Source organism: Microtus oregoni, unplaced genomic scaffold (genome assembly GCF_018167655.1).
Source record: "Microtus oregoni isolate MIOR12 unplaced genomic scaffold, Mior012 000003F_ref0000135, whole genome shotgun sequence".
NCBI classification, from domain to species: domain Eukaryota; kingdom Metazoa; phylum Chordata; class Mammalia; order Rodentia; family Cricetidae; genus Microtus; species Microtus oregoni.
The window spans coordinates 66,551,190-66,560,942 of NW_024543062.1; positions in this window are offsets into that span (position 1 = coordinate 66,551,190).

The following is a 9,753-nucleotide window of genomic DNA, read 5'->3' on the forward strand; positions in this document are numbered from 1 at the left end:
GCCAGTAATGATTGTCTACCCTCAAGCAAGTTTGTTAAACTTCAAACTTCAGAATTTATTTAACAAATATTTATTTAAGTGTCAGGGGCTGAGGGTGGGACCAAAAGAAGAAAAAGTCCCCTCTTTCATGTTTTACCTTTCTCTTGGGTTTTTATGGTTTTCGAAGGGATTCTAATGTCTTCAATTTTAAAAGGTTAGCTTAAGCAGAAACATTTTCAGTCTCTGACTTGGGATTTGTCTTACAACCAGTGTCAACTCAGTTGACTGCCAGGGTGATTTTGTTTCTAAGTGTTACATAGAATGACGGCTCCTGTTAGGTAATGGATTTAGTAAAATTTGCTCGTGCTGTGAAAGCTTGCTGGATGACTCCACACTGCAGCTCTGCAGTAGCCAAAAATCAGCTAATTTGGGAGAAAAGACCGGGGCTGTGTGACAGACATCTAGCAGATGAGGAAGAAGAATGGAAAATAATTCTATACCCTGCTGTGATAACCAGAATGTGCTGCTAACTGAAAAAAGGTGGAGGGAAAATGGCAGTCAAGTGCTCCTGTGTATATGCAAGATGGGGACATATATATTTATACATACACATAAATATTCTTATATATTTGAAATCAAAATGAGACAAAAAGGTTTAATTGTATTAAAAAGGTTGTCAGCAATCTGTGGAAAGGGAAAGAATAAAGAAGAAGGAACAAGAATAAAAGTAAACTTTTCAGAACATACATTGTTTTTGTAGATTTTATTTCACATCTTGTTAAAATAAAATAGAAAAGAGTAATCCTAAAATATAAAAGAGCTATAGGAAACAAATGAGGCGATTGTAAAGAAAATGGAGGAAGCCGTGACTCCTCCTCCATGTGCTGCAAAGAACACGATGCTCCAGTTAGACAAGGAAGGCCAGATGAAGAAGTGTTTCCATATAAAAGAATATTTGAGAGCCAGGGCTGTGGCTCAGTGGTAGGATGGTTTCCTAGGATATGCAGGGCTATGGGATGATCCCGAGAACTTTACAGAGAATATGAATTGGTTCTCTCTATTCACTGCTGAGGAACTTAGAGCCACCATAGATCTAAGATCCTCTCTTTTCATTTTTAAATATAATAGTTCTTTGAGTTTTTAAAAATTTTTAAAAAGTTTAGTGCCCCAGCCATGTGCTTATATTGAGAATAAAAACCTGACATAGAGTCTTTATCTATGGAAAATCAACATATTTTAGTAGTAGGGTTCTAAGTGTGCAGATGGCCATGGAGGCAATGGTGCCTTCAGGGGTCAATGGCCTTGCTGTGTAAAATCTAGTAGACCCAGCCTGTGGCCTCCCTTTTGCTAAAGTTTACAAAAGTAGACTTTATAGCTCATTACCAGTCCATTTCTCCTAACCATCAAATGACATCTTTGCAAAATCTATGATGTTGGCTGGAAGTGGAGCTATAAAATAGACCTAAGCTTAATTGGGCATTTCCTGATTTGTCATCTCAGAAATTTCTGCTGTCAAAGGGGGCATGAATAGACCTGCAACCTGGAGGATGCTGGGGAGTTAACTCCTCAGACCTGTTGGAGTAAAGTCGAGGTTGTAAAGAATAATATTGACCAGTGAGACCAGTGAGATTCGTATGAAGACAAATCTGTTATTATATTTAATATCAGTCATGCCATTGTAAGTATTAAGTTTATCTGTGTAAGTTTTTTAAATCAAGTTGGGCATAGTGATGCATACTTTTAATTCTAGTATTCATGAGGCAAAGCCTGGGGAGGCTCTGGGTTGGAGGCCAGCCTGGTTTACATAGTGAGTTCCAGTTACACAGAGCGATCCTTTGTCAAAAACAACAACGAAAAAGAGAGAGCTTTAATCATCATGTTATGCTTTGTGGTTTTCATAAATATGAGTATAGGCAGAGAGAGATTCTGTTTTCTTTCTATCTCTTGATTCTGCCCCCTTCTCTGGGATTTGACTGGGGTCTGAACTACTTTGGTTCAGTCCATCTTCTCTAGACTGCCTTGACTTTCGGCCTAGATTCCCTACCTCTGATTTACTCCTCAATAACTTCTTATGTTTAACATCCCTCATACTCCTTTCTTTGTATTGTGGCGTGAATGGCAAATAAATGTTTCCTGTTACCTGTCACTAACATTTCCAATCATTTGTTAATGAAACATACCTTGAACTAGACGACTGAAACCGATCCTTGGATATGCCATCTGCCACTCTCTCTTTTCTGTTTTGTTTACATCTACATCCAATCTTTCGATGCCATTTTCTCTGAAAGCTTTCCATGATCTCTCATGTCTATCCATAGTACCATCCTATGTGTCCATGGTGTCCTGTATCCCCTCTAGCATCCCCCTTGCTGTGTGATTGTATCTCCTCTCCTCTACTCCAAGGTTGATGAGGTCAGATATTGTTATGACTTGCTTTTTCATTATTATTATATATATAATTTCATTATTATATATATAATTTCATTATTAATATATATATATATATATATAATTTCATTATTATATATACCAGGTCTGGTTCATGGTAGATGCCATGAATCTACTGAATGAGTCTATAATTCAACTTATAACATCTGAAATCTATGTATCAGAAACAAGTCTTAAAGACTATAACTCATAGAGACCGCCAATTCCTGGTCTGATTCATCGTGAAGAAACAAGTGGGAGAAATTCAGACAGGTCCAAGGCCATCAATCATGCTTTCCTGCCTGGCTTGTTGTAACTTCATACGGGCGTTCCAAGCTTGCATAGGGAAGGAGTACGGAGTAGCTCTCAGCGAATAGGTATGAGACAGAAGATCCCTGACATGAAAGAATGCTAACCATTGTTATTTCTGCACATGTCTCTGCAGAACACGAGAGTAACACACAGGTCAGCTCGGATTAGTGTAGCATTTCCTGTTCTAAGATTCAGCTTAAGGCAAACTCTGAGGATGGGTGCAGAGGCTGTCCATAACTGATTGAGTCATTCCTGAGTATTTTCCTGTCCCTCCTTGCCATAAAGCATAATGCATATGAAGACAGCATTAGTAATACTATCTGTGATTTCCACGTGGTCTATTACAAGTAACGTCTCGCACAACCCGACAATTAAATGACCATCATGAACCATTTCAGTAAAGACTTTCTGTGAAGAAAACAAAAATTGACACTTAGCTGAATCAGACTGCTCTCTGGTGAGATCTGTGAGGAAATTCCAACAGGAGCCTCCTATTAAAGAGAATTAAAGGAGTAGACACAGAGTCTAAGACTGGAGTGGTCCCAAGGTTTGACGTAGTAGTCCTGAAAAGTGGGTTGTATATTAAATATTAACCTGGCTTTGCCCAGCTTACATGCAGAAATATCTGCTCACCAGACAGCACATTATAATAAATCACCCCACCCTGGCCTCTGAGATCACATTACAAATATGAGCAATCGGGGCACAGGCTAAAAGCTTCCGTGGGAAAACCAAGGGAAGGGGAGGGCGGGGGAACACGTAGGCATGAGTGTTTCTGAGGTTGGGTTTGGATGTTTGCAAGGTTTCAAAGGGGTTGGGATATGCTAGGAACCCTAAGAATGGTGGTTAGAACCATGTCCTTTGATTAACAGTCATGGGATGTGCTTGTGGAACTATAACAGGAGGAACTCGCAGGGGGGTTCCTAGCTTGCCCTCTGTCGCTGTCATAAAACCATGACCAAACTAGGTTGGGGAGGAAAGGGTTTGCTTGACTTATACTTCTATGCTCCGTCCATCACTGAGGAAAGCCGGAGAAGAACTGAAGCAGGAACCTGGAGAAGGGACGGAAGCAAAGACCATTGTTCTCTCGCTTGCTTCCAGGCTAGGACCACCCACAGTGGACTAGGCCCCCCACCCACATCAATCACTAACAAGGACAGTGCCTCCACAGACAGCCTACAAGCCAATCTGGCGTGGGCAGTTTCTCAGTTGAGGCTAGCTCTTCCCTAGTGACTCTAGTTTGTGTCAAGGTAACAAAAGCTAATGTGTGTAACATTGTAGTCTGAAGAATTTAGGACGCAAATCTGGGATTAAAATCTTGAGATGTCACCACCTGCGTGACCATGAAAAAGTTGTGTAAGTACCTTTACCTGTTTCTTCATTGGTACCATGGGGATAAAATTTCTACTTTATGGTATTATTCTAAAAATGAAACATGACAATGTATGTAAAATTTCCTGATTCCTGGGTAGGAAGAACGCTTTCAGTGAGGAACTGAACTGCCCTGGAAGGTGAGCTTCTGCTTTATAAAGTCAGCCGGGCATGCAGCAGAGTGATAAAAATCCTTTCTCCTGCTTGGGTATGGAACATGGCAGGAGGTATGATGAATGGACTCTGGTGAATGAATGCATTCAAATCTAAAGTCCTAAAATATATGAAAGTTTACAAATATTGATCTAAAACAAATGGCCTTCAAGTTTATAAAACTAAAAGGCTAGGACAAATCTACCATTTTTATGAAGCGTGACTGGTCTATTTTTGACTACTGATGGACTTGAGGCAAACCAATGAACCAATCTGAAGCTGGATACTCAAAAAGATTTAAGAGATTTGTCCAATTAAGGTCTGCTTCTCCCTCCTCCTCCACAGATTGGCCTCAAATTCTCCGCTCTACCCTCCCGAGTGCTAGGATTATAGGAGTGGGCCATCGTGTCCAGCTATGAATTCTTCTACATTCATCATTATGTAGAAATGATGTTTCCAAACATCATCGTATCAAGACATTGAAAAAAGACAAGCTGGTTCTAACGTCTTTACTGAAGAACAATTATGGATAATTAAGACACTTTTAGAGAGTGCCGAAGTGGGGTAACGTGTTCCACCAGCCAGCAAAACCTGTAATGCTATAATAATAAGGCAGGGTAGTACTGGTGATAGGAGAGATGGCTTGGAGGAGAATAATGAGCCCTGAAACATACCCGTGCATTTTGAAGCATTGATTGATACATCCCAGATGCAATGACAATCATTTGAGAAAGGATACTAGTCAGTTAATACTATCCAGACAACTAGTTGGCCATTTGGAAAACCAAGAATATATTCTTACTTCATAGCAAATACAAACTAATTCCAACGTGGACCCACAATTTAAATATAAGAGAGAAAACTAAAACTTTCCCAAAATTACTAAGAAAGAAACCTCTCTAGCTTTAGGTTCCTCAAGGCATTTTGGACATCAAAGTTGCTAGCTGTAGAAGAGATCGGCCAACATAATTATATTAAACTTGATAGTTTGTATTCATCAAAAGACCCCATAAAGAGAGTAAGAAGAGAGCCTGGTGTGGGGGCACAGGCTGGAATCCCAGAGCTTGGAGTTTCAGGCCAGTCTGAGCGAGGAAATGAGATCCTGCCTTGAACTTCAACTGGAAATTTTAAAGTAAAGACTGGATAATAGTCATAGGGTTATTTCAATGTTAGATTATCTAATTCATGAAAGAATGGCTCTGCCCTCACTTGTGCATGCTATAACTCACTCTCTAATTGTTCAGCAGAAAAGTCCTTGCTCCAAATACACAGGCTGTGAGGAGCACATACTGAGTGCACATGAATGCTGTAGTAGCCAAAGCTTTTCATGAGTCCGATTCTTTTTGAAGTCAACTTTAGAAGTTGAAAACATAGGGGCTGGAAAGATGGCTCAGTAATTAAGAGCACAGGCTGCTCTTCCAGAGGACCCAGGTTCTATTCCCAGCACCCACATGGCAGCTCACAGCCATCTCTAACTCCAGTTCTATGGGGATCCAAAATCTCCTTCTGACCTCTGTGGACACTGCACACATGTGGTACACAGACACATATGTAAGTAAAACACCTATAAACAAATGTAAAATAAGCCTTTTATTTTATTTTTGTTGAAAATATTTTTTCATACAACATATTGTGATCATGGTTTCTTCTCTCTCAATTCTTCCAGGTCCTCCTCACCTCACCACCCATTCAACTCCATGCCTCTCTCTCTCTCTCTCTCTCTCTCTCTCTAGAAAACAAACTGGCAAACAAGAAACCAGAATTAAAAAAAGAAAGGAAGAAAGAAAGAAAAAAACACATGAAACACACACAAACAAACAAAACCCATAATAACACAAAATCAGAAATTGTAATATACAAGCAAAAGACCAGTAAGAAAAAAAAAGCAGAAACAAAGAAATATGAGAAAACATGTCTCCAAAAATACCATTGAGTTTGCTTTTTGAGTTGGCCATCTGCTGCCAGACATGAGACATACCCATAAGTATGGTTTATATACCCTGTTAGAATCCATTGGAGAAAATTATTTTTTCTTTGCAAGCAGATGTCAGTTGGAGATAACGCCTTAGTGAGGGGTGGGAGCTCATACCTATGTGTGCTTCTCTCAGTGCTGGGGCCCACCTAGCTTTCTCTGCAGGCCCTGAGCACGCTGCCGCAGTCTCTAGGAGTTTGTGTGTGTGTGTGTGTGTGTGTGTGTATGTATGTATGTGTGTGTGTGCACGCGCGCACATGCACGCATGCGTGTGCATGTATGCATGCGAGAGAGAGAGACAAAGAGAGAGAGAGAGAGAGACAGAGAGAGAGAGAGAGAGAGAGAGAGAGAGAGAGAAGAGAATGAGTCATGCTGCCTTCTTGTTGTCATCTCTGGCTCTTACAATCTTTTTGCCTCCTTTTCCCCCAGCTCCCTGAGCCCCCAAGAGAAGAGCTTTTATGAAGATACCCTATTGTGTAGGACTGAGTGTTCCAAAATCTCTCTCTCTTCACATGGTCCAGTTGGGAGTCTGTGTGTTAGTTCCCCTCTACTGCAAGAGCAAGCGTCTCTGATGCTGGCTGAGTGGAGCACTGCTCTATGGCTATAGCAGAGTGTCATTAGGAGTCATTTCGTTGCTATGCTCCTCTAGCAGGATAGCATTTGTGTTGAAGTACGGAGCGGCGGGCTGTGTCCCGCCACCCGGCTAGCTTTACCCAAAATAATTACACGGAAACTGTATTCTTTTAAACACTGCCTGACCCATTAGTTTCAGTTTCTTATTGGCTAGCTTTTACATATTGATCTAACCCATTTCTATTAATCTGTGTAGCCCACGAGCTGGCTTACCAGGAATGATCTTAACCTGCGTCTGTCTGGAGTGGGAGAACCATGGCGACTCCCTGACTCAGCTTCTTTCTCCCAGCATTCCGTTCTGTTTACTCCGCCTACCTAAGGGTTGGCCTATCAAATGGGTCTAGGCAGTTTCTTTATTAATAAGAAATCACTCCCACATCACATTTGGTTTCCACTAGACCCATGGCCTAGCTAGCCTCAGGTTCTCGGCCACCTGAGCAGTGTCAGCTATGAGTTCCATCTCATGCAGTGGGTCTTAAATCCAACCAGAGTGGTTGGTTACTCCCACGTTTGTGTCACTATTGCACCAGCATGCCATGCAGACAGGTCACCATGGTAAAAGCGCAGGGTTTGTAACTGGGTTGATCGCTACCTTTCTCCCCTGACAGTGGCAGAGTACCTTCCAGAACCAGGAACACTAGTCGGTAGGAGTGAAAGCTCTGGTTAGGCACCAATTTGACTTCTGTGTGTTCAGTGAGGAATGTTAACACTGTCTTCAGCAATAGGGCCTTTCCATCAGTTTGTGGGGAACAACTAACAGCCTCAGCAACAGCCTGAGATGTTTGGGGGTTCCCATGGGGCTTCTTTGGCCAATGACTCAACTAGATGTAGCTCATCCCTGGCACTTGAGGTTTCACTTGGTGGCAAAAGACATTGAGTTGAAGCATTGTCAACCCAGTTTCTGGTGACTTCATTTAGATTTCTTTTATATATGTATATTTTTTTAAAAAATGAAAACAGTATCCCATACATATGTAGAATTTTTTAAAGATTTATTTACTTATTTATTATGTATACAGTGTTCTGCCTGCACACAGAAAAGGGGCACCAGATCTCATTCATTATAGATAGTTGTGAGCCACTATGTGGTTGCTGGGAATTGAACTCAGGAACCCTGGAAGAGCAGTCAGTGTTCTTAACTTCTGAGCCCTAAATTTCTGTTTTTATATACCTGTTGAAATAAACTTAAATTTTAAAAGGCACATGTAAAACTCCTTCAGGATGCATATTTCAAAATGCACACAACAAAACGGACAACTGCAAAACGAAAACAAAATGATTAGTTTCTAATGAAAACTACGGTTGCTTTTTTTGATGGGTGATCTTACAAAAATCTATATAGACACATGTAGATGTATTTTTATATAGTTAAATGTTCATATAAGCCAGATTTAACATAAAGTGATGATGTGGGAGTGATTTCTTATTAATAAAGAAACTGCCTAGACCCATTTGATAGGCCAACCCTTAGGTAGGCGGAGTAAACAGAACGGAATGCTGGGAGAAAGAAGCTGATTCAGGGAGTCGCCATGATTCTCCCACTCCAGACAGACGCAGGTTAAGATCATTCCTGGTAAGCCAGCTCTTGGGCTACACAGATTAATAGAAATGGGTTAGATCAATATGTAAAAGCTAGCCAATAAGAAACTGAAACTAATGGGTCAGGCAGTGTTTAAAAGAATACAGTTTCCATGTAATTATTTCGGGTAAAGCTAGCCGGGTGGCGGGACACAGCCCGCCGCTCCGTATTTCAACAAAGTGAGATGCTAGTATAAAACAGAAAACACATGATACAAACAGAACAAACATATTTGCGATGTATATAGTTGACGAAAGATTGGTATAAATAATATACGTGTCAAGTTGTAAATGCTGAGATGAAGAACTATGAATGAAAAAACAGTATTTATAAAAGTTCAACCTTATCAGTAATTAGGAAGTGCATATTAAAATAATGTGATAGTTATTTATTTTTGGTAGGCTATCAAAAGGAACGTAAGAGTAATAGAGACTGGTCCAACCACTTTGGAAATATTGCAGAACCGTCTTGTGAAACTGAGCACCTCCCAGCCCGGGCGATAGTTCAGAGGGTGAAAATCACTTGCGCCATAAATCTGACCCCTGAGTTTGAAGTGCAGAAGGCATTTAAAAAACTGGTTGTAGCATTCGTCTGTAATCCTAGGATTCCTACAGCGGGATGGAGACATGGAGTCGCAGGAGACCTGCCTAGCTCACTGGTCGGCTAGCCTGGACTGCCCAGTGTGGCAGAAACAAGAAATACCACCTCCCCAAGGTGGAGAGAGAATGGGCTTCCTAAAGCTGTCCTCTGACCTCCATCTACAAGTAACAAATACACTTTTAAAAATTAAAAATTGAAAGCCGAACACCTCTAAATTCTCCCACCCTACAATGTACCTCTAAGAGCAAATGGGCTTCTCTCTTGGAGGTAAACAACAGTATTTGGGAGCATCTTGTTTATGATTTCCAGGGCAAAGCCTGGCTTTGTGGGGCAAGGGTTTATATGATTGGAGAAGGAGGAAGCTTTTTATTTTTATTTTTTTTGGTTTTTCGAGACAGGGTTTCTCTGTGGTTTTGGAGCCTGTCCTGGAACTAGCTCTTGTAGACCAGGCTGGTCTTGAACTCACAGAGATCCGCCTGCTTCTGAAGGAGGAAGCATTTAAGGACAAAGACACAAGCTGGCAACAGTGGCACAAGCCCAGCACTTGGAAGGTGGAGGCAGGAAGATCATGTCTGACGTCAGACATGAGACCCTGTCTTAAGAGACCAAAGTAAGAAAAAAATGAAATTATGAACAGACATTAAGTTCAAAAGTGAGTATTTATAATGGGAAAAGGCAAATTACAAGTCACCTAACTCAAGTAAGAGTTACTGTAAGTTTGTAACCC